Source organism: Anomalospiza imberbis, chromosome 1 (genome assembly GCF_031753505.1).
Source record: "Anomalospiza imberbis isolate Cuckoo-Finch-1a 21T00152 chromosome 1, ASM3175350v1, whole genome shotgun sequence".
Classification (NCBI taxonomy): Eukaryota; Metazoa; Chordata; class Aves; order Passeriformes; family Viduidae; genus Anomalospiza; species Anomalospiza imberbis.
Window position 1 is genome coordinate 80593505 of NC_089681.1, and position 24928 is coordinate 80618432.

The 24928-nt window shown below is 36.0% G+C and overlaps 1 long non-coding RNA gene across 1 annotated transcript; it reads left to right on the forward strand.

Moving 5' to 3' along the window:
• Positions 1–14199: 14199 nt before the first annotated feature.
• Positions 14200–22813, forward strand: LOC137480506 (uncharacterized). The gene is made up of 3 exons (XR_011002945.1): positions 14200–14515; positions 21129–21256; positions 22721–22813. It is a non-coding gene; the product is annotated as an uncharacterized lncRNA (long non-coding RNA).
• Positions 22814–24928: the final 2115 nt, after the last annotated feature.

A 24928-nucleotide genomic window follows, 5' to 3' on the forward strand; every position in this document is an offset into this window, starting at 1 on the left:
CAATGTAATTATCGATGTAATTTATCTTTTGTCATACCATGACTGAACATTGGATTTCAATCCTGATCTATTTTTATTTCCAATGTGCAGGTCTTAACAAAAAAGATACTGCTAGCTAGCTGTACTTCTGTCAGTTTGCTTATTTACTCCCCTACTTGTTCAAGGAGACCAAACCCCTGTATTATCTGATCACAAATAGATGCTACTGTATGTTCATCCTGCTAAATTGACTCTACTTCTTCCTCCAAGTAATGGATTATTCTGACTTCTAATTGAGAGGACCCTCAAGCACAAGCTTGAAGGCTTATCAGTATATGCAGGAGGTACATGAAGAATCATGCTGAAGTTTCTGATTATGCTTAAAGTACATGAAAGCAAGCTACAGGAAATGGTTGATCTTTATGCAGGCTTGATTTACAAAGACTGGTTGCCCTGTAATGAAGTTGCAATAGTTGTAATAGTTGTCATAGTTGTATCTCTTGTAATATTTAATAGCTTTGTGCTGAAATGATAACCTAAACTGAATTTCTAAGTTTGGTTTCAAATGTTTATTTAATTTCTAAAAATTGTTTATAAATTTTGTAAAGTTTGTGATTGCTTTAGTTCTGCACCAGGAACTGTCATTGAAGTACATGGCATATCTTCCAGCAATGTCAATTCATCTCTCTTGGCTGAGATTTTCTCTGATATTCTAGATGACATTCTAGTGTAGTTACTCTTAAACTGTGTTGCTGAGCTAGGGAAATTTAATCTAATTTTTAAATAGCAAAAACACAAAGACAATAATCAAATTAACAAAAAGGCAGTTTTAACTGTCTGCCAGAAATGTTACAGAAACTGAATTAAAAGACCTTTACTTTGATATTTTTTCTTTCTTCATGTAAGTTTCTGCCTTTTGTGGTTCTTCACATAATTTGGATTAAGATCACTTGCTCATTAATTTGTAATGTGTTCCTGTCTGCTATCAGCTTTGAAATCCAGAGTCAGACGTGGAAATTCAAAGTTCTTGTCAGTCATAAGTAGTATAAACTATATCAAATCAAGATGCTAGCTTAGAGGATATAAAAGAAGCACATTGCTGCATTACCTTCAACTTGGTACAGACTAGGACTTAAAAATGAAACAGAAGTTTGCTCAAGTATCTTTACTAGTAGGTAGTTACTTCAATATCCTGTTCATTTATGAGACATACTTGGAGGCATTATAACTCTTCATTTATAAAAGGTGATCAGTAGATGACTCTGAAGGTGATTTTTTTATGCACTGTGTTTGGTTGGCATTGCAAGGTGTGGGTAGTGGAGGGGCTACACAGTGATTTCTATTAGGGGGACCAAGACAAACCCACCATTGGCTAGGGCCAAGATCTTCAGCAGCAGTGGGATAACACTTTTAAAAAGGGAGGAAATTTACTGCACAGCAGCCAGAGGGAGGAGTGAGAACATGTGAGAGAAAAAGCACTGTAGACACCAAGGTCATTGAATAAGGAGAGTAAGGAGGTGTTCCAGATGCCAGTAACTGAGATTCCCCTGAAATTCATTGTGCAGACCATGGTGAAGCAGCTGTGCCATTCTAACTCTTGCAGGTCTGTGGTGGAGCAGAGAACCGCTGGTAGTCCCTGAAGGACACCACACCAGAGCAGGTGGATGCCTGAAAGAATGTGTGGGAAGAGTGGTCTCAAGCAGGCTCCTAGCTGGATTTGCTCCTGGCAGGATCTCTACCTGTGAAGAGAGGAGCCCACACTGGAACATGCTTGCTGGCAGGAATTGTGACCCTGCAGAAGGGACACACACTGGAGCAGTTCATTAAGATCTGCAGCCTCTGGGGAGGACTCACAGTGGAGAAGTTAGTGCAGAACTGGGTCCACTGGGAGGGACCCTGTGCTGGAGCAGAAGAGTGTAAGAGTGTAAGTCCTCCCTCTGAAGAGGAAGGAGTACCACTCAAGAGGAGAAGGTAGAGAAAATCAGGAGTAAAGCTGAGCCCAGGAACAAGGAAAGTGTTAGGGATGAATGTGTTTCAAGGATTTGGATATATTTCCTATTATCCTGTAAAAAATTCAACAAATTTCCCTAAGTCAAACCTGCTTTGCCCATGATAGTAATCAGTGAGTGATCTCTTGCTCTCCTTGTCTCAATCCAGAAGCTTTGTTATATTTTCTCTCCCCTGTCCAGAGATCATGGGAGTGACAGATCAGCTTTGGTGTGGTCCAGCCAAGGTCAACCCACTCATTACACCTATTTGACTTTATGTTTTTTTCCAGCTAATGCATAGTACATACTCCTTTTTATTCAGTATTTTATGAAGGACTTAAATTCACATAAAACAAAAAGTAGCTATCATTGCCTAGAATGATAGCTATAACAAATAGCAAGTAATTTGTTGTCCTATAGCATTTGGGTGTGAGACATAATGAATCCCAAAGCTGTATTAAGACTTTTGTTAAGGTGGTATAATTAAGTATGCAGTAAGACAAATGTGTAGTTGCCATAAATCTTCAAGTTTAGACAACCTTCTGAAATGCAGTCTCTGAACCCCTGTATCACCTCTGTATTCGATTACAGATCCTGGAATGTTCTTCTGTTCTTGGAGTTATAACAAATACATTATGGTGCAGAAGGTTATAGCAAGATGATAGATTGCAGCATTTATCCTGCATATTAAATTTACTGATTATCTATGATGCAATAAAATTTAGCTTCTGACCATCTGTTACAAAGAGATTGGAAGCTTCATTATTAGGCAATTGTTTCATAATTATTCTGAGAACATGTCTAATGTAAATTTTCTCATTTAAATTATATTGTAATTTATCGAAGAAGTTTTTAATCTACTTGCTTTTTGCCTAATTGTTTTCAGCCAACATCTGCCATGTATGAAAAGCTAAAAATATATATATAAAGTGTCATATGCATCAAGGTTCTTCACAGTATTCAGTAAACACTGCAACTGTCCGGTAACAGTTCGTATCCATATAGAAAAAGGCACTGACCATATTGAATACCCTCTTCCAGCTGTTGAGGCAGAGATTTAAGCCTAGGGAGCTGTTTTCAAATGTATTTGGCTTTTTTACCATCTGGTATTTACTGACTCTGGGTGCAGTCCTGCTTCTAGTCATGTGATTTGTACAAGTCAAGTCTATAGGAACTAATTCAAGAGGCATAGCTGGCATCAGTTATGTTAGTCAAATGGTGAGAACTTGAGGGTCTTTAAAGGAATCTGTAGATATGAAATGTTCAAACTTAACAGAAAGATTCAGGTTCCTTTGAGAAAAATATTTTCTGAAATTAAAATAATTTTCTTTTACTTTCCTGTGCAACATTTGGTCTTCCTGCTTCAAAGGAAATTTTCTTATTACATAAAGTTTTCAGCTTTGGCTTAAAATTTGCTCTGTAAATAGAACTGTACACCATTTATTTAAAAGAAGTTTGCAAATTCCTTCAAATAAAATCTTCCTGTCAAGAGTGAGGAGGTAGGAAGCAAACTGCTGAAGAATGTGAGGAAAGAACGCATATTAAATCTATTCTGACTACATATATGATGTTTGAGAAACCTTCAGTATTCCTCTAAAACAGGTAGTGGTTTAAATGGGAAAAAAAAAAGTAAAATATATTTAAAAAACACCAAAAAACGACCAACTAAAAAATCAACAAAACAACTAACTAAAAAAACAAAACAACCCAAAAAGCCCAAAGTAACAACAACAACAAAAAAGACCACCTTAACCAACTAAAGATATTAAAAGGATAAGAACTATGTAAAGGTATGTGAAATCCATTTCTCTGTGACTATAATGAGTACCTGAATACTTCAGCATTTTCATCTACTGAAGTTATTTCTGTTATACAAGATGTAGCAAGAAGCACTGGAGGAAACAGATGAATGCTGGGTTAAAATAAGAAAGGCTAATGTATTCCTGTAAGCAGTGTGAGATGGATATAAGTAGTTGGCTTTGGAGTGCAAACAGTACTTATAAATAAATTATTATATAAAGCTGAACTTAAAAAAGAAGTCAATTCAAAGCAATATTTAAGGGTTTATTTTCTGAAACCATCCAAGACATAGAGCTGGCACATCCATATGTATGATAGTGAAGTTCATTAAAAAACTGATAGAACGTTGATAAATACTGAAAGGAAGACTGGAAACTAGAAATTTTATAATTTGGCAGTTGGAAAAACAACACAATTTTTTATTGTAGAATGAGGAAATATAAATATTTGTAAGGAATTAGTGTCAGGATTGTTTCTTATCATAATTTGGCTAATGCTAAAATTTTTGCTAGTAATATTCTTATGATTAGAGACTATGAAGAACAGAAAAAATAATAACTATATTTTCCTGGCATCAACTTATTACACTAATACCAAACCCAAAATTGACTAGTAGAAAAATTCTGAGAAGCTCACAGGACAGCTTGGAGCAGGGAACTGTGATATCTTCTGTGCACCTGCATAGTTTAAGTCACTGCATCCCTTACAAACCTTGACACATTCAGGATAAAATTCTTATATAAATATTATAAATTATTATATAAATTATTATATAAGTTTAATTATTCAATGATACTTCTTGCTAAATTTAGAGACATAAACTGGGTTTGGGAGACCAGCTTTTGGTACCAGGGGACAACAGGAGTGACTTTTGTAAGCTGCCAGAAGCTTCTCCCTTGTCCAACACAGCCAATAGGATCTGGCTCCAAGAAGGATTTGCTGCTTACCAAGGCTAAGCCAATCAGAGAAGGTAGTAATGCCTCTGCAATATACCCATTTAAAAAGCAGAAAAAAGTTATTGTACAAATCTAATTGCATCCAGAAAAGAGAGGAATGAGAACATGTGAGAGGAACAACTCTGCAGCTGCCAAGGTCAGTAGAGAAGGAGTGGCAGGAGGTACTCCAGGCACTGGATCTGAGATTCCCCCGCAGCACATGGAGGAGATCCACACCAGAGCAGGAGGATGCCCAAAAGAGGGCTCTGAACCTTTGGGAAACCCATGCTGGAGCAGGCTCCTGCTGGGACCTGCAGACCTGTGGAGAGAGGAGCCCACACTGGAGCAGGTTTCCTGGTAGGACACGTGATCCCATGGGGGACCTATGCTGGAGCAGGCTGTGTCTGAAGGACATCTCCCTGTGGAATAATGACCCACACTGGAGCAGTTTGTGAAGAACTAATGCCCGTGGGATGGACTCACATTGGAGAAGAACTGTCATGAAGAACTGTCTCCCGTTGCAGGGACCAGAGCAGGACTTAGGCTCCTCTCCCTGAGCAGAGGCAGGAACAAGTGCGATGAACTGACTGTAACCTCCATTCCCTGTCTCCCATGCCACTGATGGGGAAGAGGTAGAGCTGGAAAGTAGGGAGGGATGGGGAGAAGGTTGTTTTTTAATATTTATTTTACTTATTATCCTGTTCTGATTTTGTTAGCAATAAATTCAATTAGTACTCCCAAGTTGAGTCGGTTTTGCCCATGAAAGTATTTGGTGAATGATCTCTCCCACTACTTACCTCAACTCATGAGCCTTTTGTTATATTTTCTCTCCCCTGTGCACTTGTGGGTGCCTGGCACTTAGTCAGGGTCAACTCATTGCAGCTGTAATCAAGACATAGATCTTGGTCATTTTTCTGTATTAAAATAAAGAGGCTAAATCTCTTAGTTACCATGAAGATATTTTCCCCACAACCATGATTCCCCTAAAGTTGCTTTTTATTCTGCAGCCTGGACATAAGAGTCCACTGCATAATTCAGCATCCCAATAATGGCATCGATATTTTCTTGGGGGAAAAAATCTCTGCCAAAACCGTGCATCTAATATTCTCTACTTCCACCATTCAATTAGCTATCTGAACAAGAGCAAACAGCTTAGATGATAACAGATGCAATAAGTTGTGCCAAGTAGACTCTCCCAGGCTGCACCAGATGAATGTACGCTGGCTTGTTTTTCAGCTTTTTTGGTAAAGCTTTCTCCAACAGACAAATTAAATGTTTAAGCTTCTACAGCAGTGCTTCTGATTCCTCTGGAAACCTAAGTATGACACCATTATGAGATCCAAAACATATATTGAATCACTTTCTAAAGTAATGTTTAATTTTCTTGAAGATAAAAGAGTAACACAAATAATCTTTATTCTAAAACTACGAATGAAAATAATTATATATGGGGTAGAATATTCCATTACCTCTTCTAAGTTACCATTTGATTCTGTCACCTTAAGAGATAAATTATGGCCATTCCCTCAGCTGGTGCCAAAGTAGAACTGAATTTATAAATATGTATAGACATATGTCATTTATGGTCATGAGCATCAAAACCTCTGAATAAACAATATTTTGTTATTTGCTACACAAGCACATTAGTTTGTACAGAACCACAGGCAAATCCCCACTATACATCTATAAGCACCTTCAAAACAAACTTCAACTGGAAACTTTAACTTCAAGAAGAAAATCCATTGGTTGAAATTAAAGACAGGAAAGAGTCATGAACTAAGAAGTTTCCTACAAATGAAATAATATTTTCCATTCAGATGTCTAGCAATCCTGTAGGTTCCTACTAAGGGACTTCTATGAAAATAGAAATATTTCAATTAGAGTTAAATTAGAATTGGCACTATGTAAATAGTTTGGACAAAACCAAGGGTATTAGGTTTTACAAATAAACTTTTTATATGGTTCTTTAATATAACCTCGAGGCAAAGCTCTTACTAGAATTGACAATGCCCTTTCTCATTGCAGAGTTTCTCTACATGCCTGATTGAAATATCTTTTCTATCACTCTGACATATCTATTTTTAATAAGGCATGAAGGGAATACTGCCAGTTTATCAGAGTGATAACATTCATAAAAATCCTGTCCTGGCAGAAAATGAGAAGGAAATATGTACTGGTAAAGTACTGGATTTAGGATCTTATATACAGTTAGCTCAAATTCAGCTCAAAAATTTGGCACAAAAAGTTATGTGTCTCTAGCTTTCTTTAATAATAAAGTTAATGGTGTTTATCCTTGTAGCTTGGAAGTCTCATGAGGTAATGTTTTAAGGATGAAGCAAAAGTATGTGCTAAGACGTTGTTTTTATTTCAGAGCAGTTGGAGGACTATATCTTTTTGGCCACCAAAACATACTTCTTTTTAGTATGAAGAAATAGAAGGGAAGGAAAAGGTGTTGCCTTCTTGTTTAAACATGAGTGACTGAACGTCAGATAGATTAAAAGTCAAATTCTGTTAAGCTCATAAACATGTGCATAAGAAAATATTTTGAATGAAGCCCAAATAACTTTCTGACACTTGCCAGGATGAGCCTGAATACAGAAACAAGGCGTTTCAGTTCAGCATCTCTTCTACAGAAATACTTTTCTTATACACATGGAGCAAAGATCTAAAATTTGCATAAACCTAAAGTTATCTGAAATTTGCATAAATAATTGAATCTCTATTAATAGCTTTTGAAGTGTCTTGTATTTAGTAGCCTAAGCAAAGATATAACACATATTAAATTTAGACACTAAATAGCCCCTATTTCTTCTATCGTGCACCACTCATTCCCTGCTTTCTCACTTGTGACTAAAATAGTAATCCTAGGCATAGTTTGGCAAAAAATTCCTCCTGCAAAAATACATATTCTGTCCTTCATTTTAAGATAACCCTACCTTTTCATCCGTAGATACAAAAATAACCAGGAATTCTATTCATGAGTCGCTGAAAACCGATGCAGCAGCTTCCCCTGCTGGCTGCTGAAGAGACGAACTCGCGGCCATTCACCGCCGTGCCCGCCCTCTCCTTGCCGCTGCGGCACAGGTGACGAGAGTTAAGTCAAGGGCAGCTACAGAAGGCAAGTCACATATCAGGGGTTTCCCCAGGGAAAGAGCTCATCAGTGAATACTGAGATACTTAGTATCTGTCAAAAGGAAAAAAATAAGTATGCCAGTTGGAATGCTGTTTAGATCTGCTCTGAGGAACACTGTACAATTGCAATAATTTTAAATATATAGGCTGCTTGCATGAACATTTTAGTCTGCCAGCACATGCCAATGTATTTTAAGTAAGTGACTAGTTATACATAGCTTCTTTCTTCTTTAAGGGTCAAAGATATTCCCTGAAGGCAACTGAAAATGGCTGTATGCATTCCTGTGCTTCGCTTCATCAATTAAATGTTTCTAGCTCCTTTTCACTGTAATTTTTTTGGTATCAAAGCATGTACATTCTACCCAAGTGAATTATAGTCATGCAACACTATCTGCTGAACAACTCAGAAAGTATAATTGTACCTATGGAAAGTATAATTGTGCATATGGATAAGTGTTGACATTGTATTGTCCGCAGGACAATACTCTCTCAACTAATCTGTCTTCTGTAATAAAGCATGCAGCAAATCACCTGCAGGGCAAAAGATAATGGACACATTGGTGCAAATTGTTATGGTCAAGGCTTACTCATTAGCTTAACAGAAAACCACAGGTCCTTATCAGCCCAAAGGAATGGCATTGTATAGTATCTCACTCAAGTTCAGGATAAACATTTCAGACAGACTGGGGAAATTCAGCTACTAGGAAATTTTTGAGGATTTGTGTAACCATATAATCAACTGTTTATACCTAGTCACTAGGCTAGTAACCGATCATGATTATTCAAGAGGGTCATGCAATGGCCACTTTAATCAAATGATTACCAGAAAGCTTTTGCTATCAAATTTTATGTGTATTAATATATTTTTATGAACCCATTCACTTCAAACTGCAGATGATGAGGAGGGAAATCACAGAGACAGTTATCTGAGTTTCCTGCTGTTGAAGTAAAAAAAGAGAAAATCACATTTTTCTATTTTTTTAATATTTTTACTTTACAGTGCTGAATTCCTCTGATGTCTTGTTGCTGGCAATACTATTTCAAAGCCACTTTGAAAGTAGGAAGGTCCTTGTATTAGCCTCCATCAGCCAAAAGCAATGAAGCATTACAATTCTCTGCCCATTCTATTAATAGACTTGCAACTGAAGCAGAAGAAATTCAAGGACTTTTCTTTCTTGACTCATTTTACAATATCTCTAAGGTACATAGCAGAAATCAAGGTACAAAGCTTACATGTCATTTCTGATGAAATAGGGCATTTATTTAAGAAGCTGAAAATTGATTACACTTATTTCCTAATTCCTTTGGTAATGTCTAAGAGTAGCATAGTCTCAAGCATTGCAGGACTTCCAGATTTGCACTGAGTATCCCATTCAATATTCAGTGCCAGAAAAATATTGCAAGATCTATTTTCTGCAAAGCTAATGTGGTCATGTTCACACTTAAGTGAAGGGATTTTCTTCTGCAAGAACAAGCTGAGTCAAATGTTAAGGTATGGATATGATCTCAGAATATAGCCTGTGAAAACAGAGATAATGGTGGCTTGCCAACAGAAAAGTCTAGTGGAACAAATTTCCTGGGTTTTCTAGACATCTTTATTTAGAGATTGTAAGGCCTGTGTTTCCCATCCATATAAATTAGATACAATTATCATTTCTGGTGACACTGATTAACTATTTATATTTTTAAAAATTCCTGTAGTATGAGGAATCTCCACCTAGGACCTCACTGTAATCTTCTATGCAACCAAAACCACACCTGACACATTTACTTTTCCCAACACTTAAATCAGTCTCTGCATTTGCTCTCGGATCTTAAGCATTTAAGTGTGTTTTACTGTGGCAGACAGATAGGAGTTTGTTCAATTTCTCTTTCTTGTTAAGCATGCTTAGATACAAATAGATTTTGGGGCCACCCTTTGGGTGACTCCAGAGATTCTCATCAGTTTCCAATATCGCAAATGTTTGAAAAGCTGTTGTTTTGTTAGTGATGTTAAAGATAAAATGCCAGTTGAATACCCAATTTTGAAACTGGAGTAAGTATGTGCATTAATATTTAGGCCAGGATAATCCATCTTTCTGCAAAAATACCTATTCTAGCAATCTGAATTAAATTTGTTGGAATTAATACAGTTGCTGGAGGAAATAACTTGGAGAAGGTATCAAGAGACTGCTTTATAAACATGTTTAAATCCCAGCTAATATTTCAGTATCTCTGTAAATACTGCTTCTTAACAACAATCCATTCTAATTACATAACAAAGCACTCCTCCCACAGTGCTACATAAAATATGATAAACTGACATTTAATTGAATTCAAATCAGGACTTTCTTTCTTGACGGAATTTTTACACATTGTTTTCCTTAAGAATCTAGGAAAAAGTAAACATTTAAGATAAATTAAATTCTGCAAGTTCTCTAGAAAGTATTCAAATTAAACCCTAGTCACAGCAACATCATTACAGTGATGACATAGACAGGTTTGTACTTCTTTTTTCATGTTGAAAATGATCCCTTCACTTGGTATCAGAAAAGAAAATACAGAGTATGTTAATACATATTTTTTTGTCCTAAACAGCAACTATACATAAATACCTTTACTAGGATCTCTGTTTTCAATTAAGAAAATTTACCTATGTCAGTAAAGATATTACATGGTGCATTAGCAGTTCACCTGCAGCTAAGCATCCTTGACAGTTAGGGTCAGTCTTCTCTTGACAACACTTTAGGAACTTGACAATGACACTCAATGGATTTAACCAAAGACAAAATTAAACCCCAGAGGGATAAGATGAGCTTATGGGATTTAACTCCTATTGAAATTAATGAATGTTGTGTGACTAAATTCTTAGGTCAAGTTTGAAATGTTCAATCACAATGCATGTACCTAACAGGAAAGTAGCAATTTTACTCTTCATTAAATCAGGGAAATAGCATAGCCTCTGTATGGTATTAGTATGTCAACAAATAGACCTACTGAAACCTGCTGCATCACATACCAATCATTCCTTCTTTCATCACCACATCCCCATTTTAGTTTAATTTCACAGCTGCCAAGACTCCTGCTCCTGTCTTGAAAGGTACAGATACAAAAGTGAGATAGTAGTGAATGTCAAATTTATTGAATAGTTGGGCTACAATAAATGAGATGTACAAAGTAAGGCTTAGCAAGTTTGCCAAGATCTTCTGATGTCTGCGTCACAGATGAGATTATTAAATGAACAAAGAAAGAAAATTAAAAATTAAAAAAAAATGTGAGAAAAAGTAAAAAAGTGAGGGAGGCAAGGCTCCATTTCAGTGACTTGTATTTAGTCTTACTGATAGTTTTCTTACTTATATACATAGGGCAACTGGTCTGATTGAGACAGGAAAAAAAAATAGCAGGCAGAAAACTACAGAACCTCACTCAGAACAGAAAACAAACACTTCTGGAAGGGGAAAATAAGCATGATTTTAAGCTGATATCTCAATATATTAATTTACCAGTCTACATTTATTTCTTAGCTGGCTAATCTCTGAAGGTTCCCTCTCATTTTGATTAATTTTGGAACTCATCAGATATAAAAAGTTATCTTTGTGTTTGAGTTGCATAAATATTTATAGGCCCACTCAATTTTAAGGGTCTCAGCATTTAAAATTCTCCACCTCTTAGAGCTAAGGCAGGTTATCCACATCTTGAAGAGGTTCTCTCTCCTGTCTTGTCCTGCTCTCACCCCCCCTTTTCTTTTAGTGGTTCCATTGAATTAATATGAAAAATTTTTCATTAATATGAAAAATTAGTAAAATTTACTACAAAATTACAAGTACTGCATAACTATAAACTCATTCCTGTACCACTTGAAGGAGGAGAAGCATTTTCTCACTAGTGTTTTCATGCCTATAAAAGAACTCAAAGAGCTCAAAAGTAATAATGATTTCTTTAGTTTTTTTTTTCAAATGAAAAATGTTTAATTTTTAGCCTTATCACAATCCTTAAATGAACAAAAACATTAAAAGTTAAGATTTCTAAAGCTTAGTCTAATTTCAGAAAAGCATTTATCTGCTAATCTTCACAGAGAACAAATGATTCTTATCTTTTTTAAGAAAAATTGTTCCTCTCAGTCTTTTTCTGCCTTTAGAAAGCATGAACACTCCTTCTCCAAGTTTTCCTCTTCCTTAGATAGGATGCTGTATTCTGGACATGACAGTATCCCTGTCTTTCTAGATCTCTATTTCCCTTTTTTTTTCCCACCTGGGCAAAACTTGCTCATTTAAAACTCATAGGCATTGTGCTTTGTGCACAGAAGTCACATTACCTGGGCAACACTATTTAGTCTTACTTTTCATGTGAAAGAGCTGCTCACCTTTGTGAAGCAGAAGATGCTATTGAACACAGGTCCTCATTTTTGACTTTCATTTGATCTTACACACACAAGTACTTGTAAGAGATAACTATTTTCTCCAGGATCTTCTATAAGAATTTAGAACTCAAAGTACAAACCAGGCAAACCTAAATGAGTCTGATTCAGTATTTGCACATAGAATTTTCAGAAAAAGGCTTACACTAAACTGTATGAACAATAAAAGTACTCAGACCACTTCCATTGTCCATGTATTTTGCTCTTGCTAACTGCCTTTTTAGCTTGAGTATTGAACATTTGGAAATAATTCTGCATCAGCTTGTATCTACCCAGTCCTAATTGTAAAAATTGTATCACTGCATCTTCAGGTGTTCATAAAGCTAGTGAAATGAAAAAAGAATTTAGACTTCATAATTTTTCAAAGAAATAGTGCTGTGGAATTTAATGTGCCTGTAACATTTGGAATGATATTGCTTATCTAACTTATAAGAAGGGAATTCTGCAAAAGTTGAAGCAGATATACTTGTACAGCATGTCATGGGAAAGAGTGCAAATGCTTTATTCATGAGATCCTATTAGAACCCTTGCTTATTAAAGCACTGATGTCTCAAAAGGGTTTACAGTAGCTGTTACTGAAAAATAACTCTTCCCTCCCATCAAAAGAACTAAGAATTGGGAAATGTAAACAAAAGCTTCTCCTCTCTCTGAGGGGAGTACTTGAGCATATATTTAAACACCCTCCAAAGTTTCCTGTAATTGTGTAAAAAGATAAAGTACTCTGTGGTAATACAGCAAACTACTTTAAGGAATCTGATACAGTGAAACATATTTCAGTTGTATTAGCCATGGTAGGTAAAGCTGTATACCAAACTCAGTAGAGATGTAGTTGATGAAGAACCAGAGAGAAAGAGCAGAGGAAAGCATCTAAATGATTCTGTGATTCTAACTCACAGGCTTCTCTTATCCTTGTATATGTTGCAGGTGGGCCTGATGATCATAAAATTAGCAGTTCTGCTGGGGACCACCCCAAGTTTCACAGCCTGAGCATAACCCTTGAAAACAGGGGGTATCATGGGCATAAAATTATCACTGCATTTTTTCTGCATGAACCAGAGAAGACTGGAAGACCTATCAATTTGAGTTCTGTTTAGCAATGGTAGAAAATTGGAAAATGTGTTTCCAGTGTTTCATTAGAAAAATTTGTGTTGATATTTTCCTGACTTTTTAAAACCTGTCTCCAGGTCTAAGAAAATACAAGTTCATAAATGAAATTTGTTCTCTCACTTTCTCTTTTATTCAGTTACTAAGCAAATTTTTTTTCTGAAATCCCTTCCCCACCCTTTTGTTAGGGATATTTTAATTTTTGCTTGGTTGGGTTTTGTAAAGTCTTTGGAATTCTTCTTATGTTGATGTTACAAAACACTGGATCATGATTTTTTGGCCCTTATTTTCAGGGATCTGTATCTTACATTTCTCCATATCCCAACTTTGGGCTCTATGCACTGCCTTATTCCCCAAATTTATATTGCTTCTCACTCTATTCTTTCTTCTTGGAGAGAAGATAATTTCGATGTCAGCCTGTTAACTCATATGGGCAGAAGGACACTCTGAGGAATAGATAAACAGATACTGGTATAATAAAGATCAGCATTGGATGCCTTCAATGAATAATTTCACCTACAGGAAAAGAATTCTCAAAACTATGGTTCTGCTAAACAGATGAGAGACTTTTAAAAGGGACTTTTACACTTTATTTTTACTTTCATATTAACCCCATTTCTATTATTAGTTTCTATTTTTTTTTTTTTTTTGATACCTAAAACCAGAAGAATATACCACAGCCTCTTGAAAGTATACATAACTGCACTGGAGACAATAAGATAAGCCTCTCAACAGAGTTTCTTCTAGTGGAGAGGAAATATGTGCTCCCAGTTGTCCTGCCAGCTCAGCTAAATCATCTTCCTGAAAATGTACAAACAGTTAAGCCAACAGAAGCATTCTGTGTTCAGTGAAACTGCACCTGACATCATGAGTTTTGAATGCATAGTTTCATTACATGGAGCTTATGCTTTCTTTACCCACAGCTTTGACATCTTGGAAGAACAACTGAGTTCTACTGGTGGTGATAGCTGAGTACCAACACACCTTGCTATAGCTATAGCTTGACCACATCACTGATAGCAGCTCTTATAGCAAAGGCAGCAGAAGTGTAATTGTACCTTATCTGCTGCTAAGCCTTCTCTTCCAGTTCAAACTCACAAAAACCTGTGGCTTAAGTTTAGACACTGAAAATACCATTTGAAATGGCTCAGGCACAATCTTTTGCTCCTTCTGTGATGAAGGTAATAATTTTCAGAAGTGAGGCAGGCCAGACAATGGGGAACTATGACATCTCTAACTCTGGCATCAAGATTTACTGGAGCATGGTTTGTATTTCTGGCAGCCTCAGTCAGACCAGGTAAACTCAATGTACTTGTACCATGACATTCTGAAACACCTGAACATGCAGAGCTGATGAGCTGTCACTCCATCTTTTGCTCACCTCAGTAAAAAGTATGAAAGGATGACCTCATATTTCAAAAAGAGGTCTTGAGAGAATTTAGAAATGAGCTTAAGTATACAGTGTTTGCAAAAATACATTTTAAGTATTAGTTTAAATAAATATTGTTAATTTCTGTACTGACCTCTTATATATTGCAACCCAAACATTATGTTTCATCTCAGATACCATTCTAAAAGGTTTTTATAGACCTCCCTACTCATTTTGAATGAAATTTCACAGTAGTAATATGGAACACCCATCCATGGAAATATGTTAAGTACAGATAAAAATTTCTGTTCCCTAAACTTTACTTTGGAATTAAGACATGATAAAATAACAATTTATGACAAATCTAAAAATGACAATCATGAAAGATCTACCTCTTGGACTAGCCCAGGAACTAGTTTCCCCAAAAAAAAAGAACAGACTCATTCATTAAGAGAGGGAAGAAAAGCAATTATTGACAGTCAACAGGGAAATCAAATTGACCAACTCATTATTTAAATGTTTTGATTTAAAGACAGAGCTGTTAATGAGCTACCAAGACCTATAATTATCTGTGTGTCCAATTTCAGCAACAAAAGGAAAATCCTACAATAGATTAGAAAGAAAAAAAGCCCACACAAACTACACAAAAGCTTTAAATGTCAAAATATTGGTATTTGTTCAGCATTTGTTGGGTGGTGTTTTGCAGTAGAAAGATTGTTTTGCTGTTTTGAGCCTGTTGATCTACCAGCTATACAACAAAAGATTCTCTGAAGTTAAGCTACAGTTCCCCAGGAACAATACTAGGATCAGCCCTGAAATGTCTGATTATATATGATAATGAGGGTAATTTTGCAGAGCTTTTTTTGGGGAGCTTGTGATGAAGTTTCTTGCAGAGCTCATGCATAGACTATATGGGATGTCAGAGAAAACAAGGGGCAATTTCAAGATTGAAAGGATGCACAGTGCTCCAAAAAGGTTATCTAGTTGTTAGTGCAAATATCTTGCTGAATACAAGGGTGAGAAGTGAAATGTATCTCCAACAAAAAAAATATAGCAGTGATATGCTCATGAAGCTGCCTGTGATTCTTGTAAATAAATCCCTTGTCCCCTATTGTAAGCAACCAAAATTATACAATCTAATTGTCAGAAAGACAGGATTTTGCAAGCTAATTACAAATAATGTGGCTGGAGATTCAACTATTTAAAGGGCAAAAATTGAACTAGAACAAGAAAAACAGGATCCCAAGAGATTAAATTAACAGTTTCATATATGTATGTCTCATCATGGCACTGGTAATAGCTGATATATCTGTGTCATTATAACACTGTAAATTTAGATGCCTGTGACACCAATAATTACATGGTGATATTACTGCATTACTGCATCCTCTATAGCAATAACAGTACTGTGACTCACTCTGCATGGTTCAGTGCATTTCAGCTTAGTCTTCTCACCTCACTTTTACCTTATCAGGCTCCAGTATTCATAACCTGTGTCCAAAATGGCAGCAATAATATTGATACTTTTTTGCCTCTCTTATGGGGAGGGGGAAAATTTGCAAGAAAACTGTGCTTTAACCCCACACAACCTGTGGTACTTTTAACTTGCAGGACAATGTCAGAATACAGATCATGTAGATCTCAGAAGAGTAACAAAGAGAAGGTTGTCTGAAGGTAGATGCACTTGAAATCACAATGAGGTCTGTGCATGTTCAGTGTTAGTTTTGCTATAGCCTCTTCCAGAGAAGTAGAAGCTCTGTCCCTTTAACCATTACAGGATGGTTATTCATAAGGAGAGAGAGTCTTGACCTCCACAGCAGTACTATGATATCCCTCAGATGCCTTGTCAAAAAGGTTTAATAGCATTACAGTACAGGTGATACAGTAATAATTTACTTTTTTGTTAGCAGTAACTCAAAAGGCTCTGAGGATCTGAACTCTCACACAAAGTAACCATATCCCAAAGCTAACAGATTAATGCACAGTTAAAACTTCTGGCCTTTTCCACTGTCAAACTTTTCCCTTAGGGATGAACGGTTTAATACAGCAATCCAAAAATATATTCTGTAAGATTAGGGAGGGGAAAAAATTGATGCATCACACAAAATTTGCTAAAAGTAACTACTAGATCTACATTGCCCATAAACCAATGCTTCTAGATCAGCTAGAGAGTTTTATTGACATTGTAACCAAGATGTAGACATACCTCATTTTACTACAATTTTGGAGCAAGTGGAAAATAGACAAAGGCAAAAGAACAGACAAACTTGTTCCACAGCAAGTCAGCCTGATTATTACATCTCAGCATTAGAAATGATTGTTGAACAGCTGAGTTCTCAGAGAAAGTGACTTAGAAAACATTCATGTATTATGACCCTGTCCACTCATTTGTCTTGAAGTTAAACCATCTGGCTAGGATGATATTTTTTCCTAAATTTGAAAGAAATTTCCCTTATGTACTTTGGGTATGAAATAGTCATTTATTACCAGGCCATTGTCCGTCTGTCACAAATATTATCAAATCCTCATCTGAGACATATAACTGTATTGTGTGTTAGTGCAAGACCATGTGGGACCCATGTGGAAGAAAATAGCTCTCCTCTCCTTTATTTTATTAAGCTTATGACAATAAAATTGTATAAAATCCATTATTATGGTAGTGAAAATATTGTTTCATCAAGTGATGAACATCTTGTTATGTTTATGAAAGTGAACATTTTCTCTCTGTCCTTTCTAATTGGACAAACAAGTTTTCTTATGGCTTCTAACAGAAAAAAATGCAGAATCCTTTACTGGCTTCTATAGTAAAGCAAAATTAATAGGAAAGTAAAATACTCAGAGCTTGGTCATGCTAAAACACTAGGAGTTATATTGTTGACTTTAATACAATAATCAGAATCTGGAAATTAGTATAAAAAAGGACATGTGGGATTCTTGTGCTTGCTTTGAATTCTTTATGCCAGGTGAAAGGGCCAATGCTTAGAAAAGCACCTAAAATACAGTCATGTACAATTACCACAAATAAGAACCTCATGAGCATCCTCCTGAAAATTCTGTATGCATCCAAAAGATATTTCCCAATACAGGATATTTCTTAGTCTTCACTTGTGGTGCAGTCTGGCTCCCTTGAAATGACTTCTGTTTCTTGCAAGTTATTTGCATGCTGTAGATCACACAGAACTTTGGAGAATATCTCACTGTAGCTTCCCACTGGACATGAGTAGATATTCCCATAAGAAGTGTTGGAGTCCTCCATTCCCTGAAAAAGATTTTGTTTTCTAGTGGGAAGGATTAGAGATAGCAAAGCTTTTCTTATATTACATATTCAGGACAGGCCTTTTCAGAGAACATCAAGCTACTTCAAATTGGATTTTTCAACAGCAAATTTAACATTGACGTGAACATGATAAATAGAGCTGATCAGACAGGAAAAAATGCTGTTTCACTGAAGCTGAAACATTCTGACACATCACTTTTGATAAAGTTTTTGTCAAAGGGGCAGAAAAAGATTAATCATTAAATTCTTAAGCATAGGTGCAATAATCTGTTTTGGGAATCCTACAGAAATCTAGAACTGTGATCCCTCTATGACGTTAACAGGCATCTGAAATGAGAAACTTGGTTCAGTAGGAAATGAACTACTGCATCAGAATCTTCTATACTATAAATGCAAAATTAAGCACCAGGAAGTCTCCTTTAACAAAGGCTTACTTCTTACCATTTTCTTAAGAGTTATTGGTTTTTATTGGCTTTGAATATAACCTGACACAACTTCCATCTCATCTGATGCCCCAAAACACTTAATTGTGTGAATGTTTAATAATAGCCCTTCACTCATAAGATCAGTTTACTTCTGTTACTTGTGAAATTACTTACTAAATGTAAGATATTCAAACATTTCTAGCACACCAGATGATTACTATTGCCATTATGACTGTCTTCAACCATTCTCCTCAAAGTTCAGAAGGGTATGATTTCTTCCCAAAATGAGAAATTGTAAACAATGTTTACAAACCAAAGACTGGTTATTCGCTTGGTATTTTTTTAAATACATTTAGTCCTGAGAATAAAATAAGTAAAAAGCAGTGAGAACTTAAAGCTCATCAGGCTATTTCTTGCAAGTTATTACTAGAATTTGAGTTCACACTATCTTCTTTGAGCTGCCTAAATATGAGGTATCTTTTAAATTTCTCTATTGTCTATAAAGAAATTTGTTACTTCCAATAGACAAATTTACCCATTCTAAAACAATTTGCTTGGCTGTGGTTCACTTTAGGGTAAGCCAGAAAGGATTTGAGGAAAGCATTTGTTGCAGTTTAATGGCACCCATCTAGAACTAGTTTGAAGCTGAAATAATAAAATCAAACTAAATGTTTGAAAAGTGTATAGCAAGCATGTCAGATTTTGCACTCTGTTGTAGACAGCTACAATCTGGACATCAGTTTCTCATCACCAGCATTTGTCCTGCAAATCTACTTCTGCTTGCCCACACTACTACTAATTCTGTAGTCATAGTCAGAGACAGAAGCTCTTCTCATTTCCAGATCATGTTTGTGTGCTGCTAGCAGCCTGTTATTTAATGAAAAAGAAAAAAAAAAAAATAAAGATCATGTAATGAAGTGTGGACTGGTCACATAGTATAGGGAGTATCCCCAGAGAAGCAAAAACAAAAACGTGAAGTTGTAGCACACATCTGTATTGTAGCAGCATTCCCCGCCAGGTAATAATTAGCATTGACTCCAAGATTCTAGAAGGTTGATTAATCGCTTTATTATGTTATACTATACTATATTATTAAGAAACACTCATCGCTCTTGTAGACAGTCCCATACAGACAGACTAGATTGGTTAATTGAAATCTAAACACCATCACCATTGGTCAATTAAGAAATCACCCTTTGGTAAACAAATCTCTATAACACATTCTACATGTGTACAAGAACAGGTGCAGCAAGTGAACATAAGAATTGTTTATCATTCTTTTCTCTGAGCTTTCTCACAGCTTCTCACAGCTTCCCAGGAAAATCCTGGGAGAGCTATCTCTCTCTTTCACTTCAGAGGATATGTGATTACCACACATCTGCTCTTCAGTTAGGATGTGGACACAGTGATTTCCAGGGTCACTTTTAGACAGAATCACTTACACAAATGAATGATACAAAACAGGCATTACAAACAATGTGTTTGAGTTATAGAACTAAAACTAGATGAATTCATATGAAGTACTCACTTGCATATAAAAAGGGATTTCCATAGGGGTGCTTGCAGAAAACCAAGTGCATGAAAACTGTGAACATGGTTTCAATATATGGTCACACCCACAGTGTCCCTACCCATGGCAGAGGGAGTTGGAACCAGATAATTTTTTAAGATTCCTTGCAACCCAAACCATTCTATGTCATATATTTCCCACTTGTCTCATCCTATAATCTGCAGTTTCTGGTACACTTCAATGCTCTTGCTCTCAGGGTGTCTAATTCAGTGAGATGATGAATACCAGCTGAGGGAGCAGTCAGAGCTAATACTGATTCCTCTACAAAGGGCTATGGTTCAGCTGCTTGCAGGAAAATACTCACACACTGTACAGCCACTGTGCCAAGTTTCAACAGGCATGGCAGAGACTTGCTGGGCAACTTTGTAATGCCACCACCTGCCTTGCATTGAGGAAACTGCATACAGAAATTAACTTGGCCTGAACACAAGCATTAGAAGCAATATTGCCAAATTACCTTCCAGTTCTGATCATATCTCTAAGTTTAGTCTTAGGCCATGGCACTAAAAAGTATTATTTCTTGCATTATAGCTTAGAATCAAGATACTATCTCTATTATAATTATTCTAATCATAATTAAGTTTCTTACAATTCCAGTTTTAAATTGGAGTGTGAAAACAAAGCAGCTTCTATATATTTTACTGGATACAACACAAGGAAAATTTTAACTTCTAAAATGTGAAATTTTAAAAAACTTTTTAAGTTTAAAGCATATATAAATTGCCACTTTTGCAAACAATCAAATAAATATAAGACTGTATACTATGTGCATGAATGATACAGTGAAATTACTAAGAAGCTCTGATTCACTTTCTTTAATCAAGGAAGAAAAGTAAACTAGAACTGCTGTGAAGTGTTCTTCCTCATCTATTATTTTACAGGTGAAATGTTTGTTACATTTACAAATGATTTACTGCAGAATTTTTCCCTAAGGTGTTTGCAAATTCGATGTCACTCTGAAAGATTAATGTGTGTTTAAGCAAACCAGAATAGCCTAATTTAATAACTTAGGACAATTCTTAAATAATGCTTTACTGACTGCTCAGCAATTAGATGCATTGCCTTAAGAAATATAGAGTTAACATGTGGCATGGTGGATCTCATTTGACAAGAAGACATTTATTCTCATTCCTTTGTCATTTTCTTGTAAAAGCTTCAGGTGTACAGTACAGTTGGTTTGAGTGAGATTTAGGTGGGCTCAGGGGTGAAACACAATTGTGTATCTGATGTGAGGAATTACTGAAATGAGAGGATGGAATGCTGAGGCTGGCAAACATTATGGTAAGTTGACCTGTATGTGGTTAGACCCTGGGATCCTGGCAGGGCAATGTGGATTCCAGCAGCTCCCTGAGGATCGGGGGCTCCCAGCTGGGTGATGCCAGGGCCTGACTGTCAGGGCCAGGGCAGTCAGGGGGATCTGCAGGAGCCTCAGCCCTGGTTATCAAGCCCCTCCCTGGGGACAGGGATGGACCAAGGCCAGAACAGGGTCTTGCAGGACAGACTAGTTTGGGGACCTCATGGTCGGGCCAGACAGGGATGTGGGGACTTGGAGAGGAGCCTCACTGTGGTATCATTGAGGCAGGGACTACTGACTTGGGGTCCTGGGCCACAGCCAGAGTGGGGGAGCTGCAGACACTGGGCAAGAACAGTTCAGGAAAGTTTTGGTTATAATTGTAAGAAGTGAGATGCAAAAAGTGAAATTTTTCTCATCTAACTTCCCACATGTATGATATAGATGGAAATACCCTTTAGAGACAGTAGAAAGATGTTTTGAGCTGATGCTACATATTCATTACACTATTCTGATAATTGAAGAGTCTGTGTTTTGGGCCAGAATCTGCACCATAAAAATTACTAGATAAATATTTAATTAAAATTACATTTTTCCACAGCAAATGACATTTTACTGCATCTTGATCAAGAAACCAAAATTACTGCTTTGTCGCCTATTCAAAGAGCACAAATTGTTAGATCTGTTTATCCATCAATTAATGTACATTGATACAATGCCACTAATAGTTCTCTCAGTATGAAGAGTTTCAACATACTCTCCAATGAAATACAAAATCAGGCTTCATTTAGTACTTGCACTATATTTTGTTTGCCACATCTATTTATTTATATCTGGAAATTTTACATCTTTTATATTCAAATATTTTTCACATGCTGTGTAGAGAACTTTCTGTTCCATCTGAGCTCAATTCTGAATGTGTTATTGATTTCAGTTGCACAAAACCTTCCTATTGCTTGTTTAGAAAGTTTTTTTCTTTCCCTCCAACAAGATATTTATGCAGTCCAGAGAAGCTGTAGCATTCTGTTTTTATTTAATCTAAAGTTCAGCAGTTTGTCAAATCCATATGGTGCAGATAATCTAAAACCTTAACAGTATTAGATAGAATACAAAGAATATCAATGGAACTCGAAATGGAAACAATAATTTTTCAAGGGTTTTGATATATCTGTCATGTAAAAAAGGGTTATGAGGATCAGAAAGCCATGATTTAATTAGTTTTATCTCCTGGGACACAGAAACAACTCAAGAAAATTGCATTATAGTATTATAGGTTTTGGTTGTTTTTTTTTTTTTTTTTTTTTTTTTTTTAAGGCATGTAGTAAAATAATTTATGTGAATGTGACAATCTGATCTGTGCGCTTGGATTTTTTTTGCTGTTCCTTCTCCATTTCTACATCTAATTTATTGAATGCTCCCACTATGAAAATTTTTATATACTGTGTGTATCAAAGCTCAGTCTCATCAGCTACTCCCACATGTATTGGCCATCCAGAAAGATAGAGCAGTCGTCTGCTGGTCTGACATATGCCAAAAAATCCAGGTGAGCAAGAGAAGTAGTGATGTGTTGCTGACAGAAGATATTAAGTGAAAAATGCAGGGAGGCTATTTGATTTGCAAGTACTCACAATATACCCAATTTTTATCTATGTATTTTCAACGCGCTCATCAGAACACCTTTCCTTGGCAAACCCTTCTAGTCCAGGCAAGTTGTGGAAAGATTGCTGTGAGAAGAAAAATTTCCTGTAAATACTTCTACCAGATAGATCTTTCTTCAGCTTTTAGCTACTGGTTCAAGGGAAACATACTTGTTTCCCTTGAAACATGCATACAACATACTTCCAGAGCAGTCTTAACTAAAGCAAAACTAACATTCTGTATAATCTTTTTAAGAGTAACAAAGAAGAGATTTCCAAAGCCACAGAAAAAAGATGCTCTGTGGTCTGTGCTATGGATATGCAAAAATATTTTAACTTAAGACTTAAGTAAAAAAAAAAACCAAAACTTAAAAGCTTAAGAATTTTCTTTGAACAATTGATCCACATTTTTCTGGTCTAGAAATACTGAGAAAATTGTAAAAAATGTAATTGATCCTGTAAGATGTCAAATCTATTAAAAAACACTAAACTCCCTCCTCCCCAAAAAATCACCACCAAAAAAAATTATCTTTTATTTCTTCTGCCATTTCAAATAACAAGAAAAGACAACAGTTCCGCTAGTTGTCTAGCCTTTTTCCTCAAAAGAGGTGTGGGGTTTGTAATAAATGAGCAATGGACAATTATCACTGCTCTGCAAGCATCTACAGGAATATTAACACTAAAGATCCATGCTTACAATACAAATCAGCAATTTCTTTAAAAGATATGGAGCTGCTTCTAATTCAAACAGCAGACATTTTGGTATATTATTAACAGCTCCAGCCTGGGTCACTATGTAATGCTGACAATATTTGCTTTCAGATAGGAAAAGTGAAAAAAGCTCAGTCCCAAAGAGGTATGAGTCAGAAGAGTCCTATCTAATAAGATACAGGAACTCGGTATCTGGAGCAGTGGTACACTTCTCATCATTCTGCACGACTCAGCTTAGAGAGTAAGTACCTGTAGAGAAGAAATAAAAGATTCATTTGACATTAACCAGCAAACAAAGAATAGACAACTAAGAAACTCTTAGCAAGTTTTGATGATTCAAAAAATTTAGAGTGATGAAATAGATGGTCACTCAGACCAAAAAATATATGGAATTTTTGTAGAGTGTTTTAGCCTACTATGTTAGTTTCAAGGAATAAATGGATATTCTAAGAGACCAAAGTTTTGTCAGACATGTACTTGCTGTGTGATTCTGAGTTCCTGAGTAGTTTGGCACAAATTATGTGGGAAATATCCTAGAAGTCTTTATCAGAAAATCACATCTATCTGTTCTGCTTGAAGAGGCTAAGGAACAGGTTATAGTTCAGATAGAGCCACAGAAGTGGGCATTCCATCCAGAGATGTAGACTAGAGCACATAAGCTCCAGTACCCAGAGAGTGTATGAAAATAAACATTTTAAAAACTAATCTGTCTATACACTGTTTTTTAAGGATGCACATTTCTCAGCTATTATTCATTAGTGTACAGTTACTAAAGTGCAGGTACTGATGGTAGTCAAGTTTGTTAATATTGGTTTGAAAGAAAACTGTAGCCTGAAACCACGATTGTATGCAAAGAAAAGAAAATTAGTTAGGTTGCATTCTGAGCAGGTTACTTATTACCAAATCATGAACTATGTCTGTCCTAAGAACTAGTGGTCACTTGGCCCAACAGGGTACTTTACCAGTGCAATATTTTGTCAGTAATACAAAATAATAAGTAAATATGGCTCTGTTGCTATTTATATTTATAATTAATTGGCCTAAATGTAGATGTCTGAACTTGATTGGAAACTCTGATTTGAGTTCATGATTCTTTATTCCAAATTTAAAAATCTTTAACCAAATTTAAATCAAATTTCAATATTTCTTTAAACTTGCACCAGATTCAAAATCTAGTGTGTAAAATATGGCAAATAACAGGTTTTCTGTTAAAGAGGCTTTATCCTTTTGTGTTGTGAAACTCAGAAGTAACCCCTCTCTAGCATTAAGCAGTATTTTGGATGGAGTTCACAAACACTCTGCATCAGTTTTGCA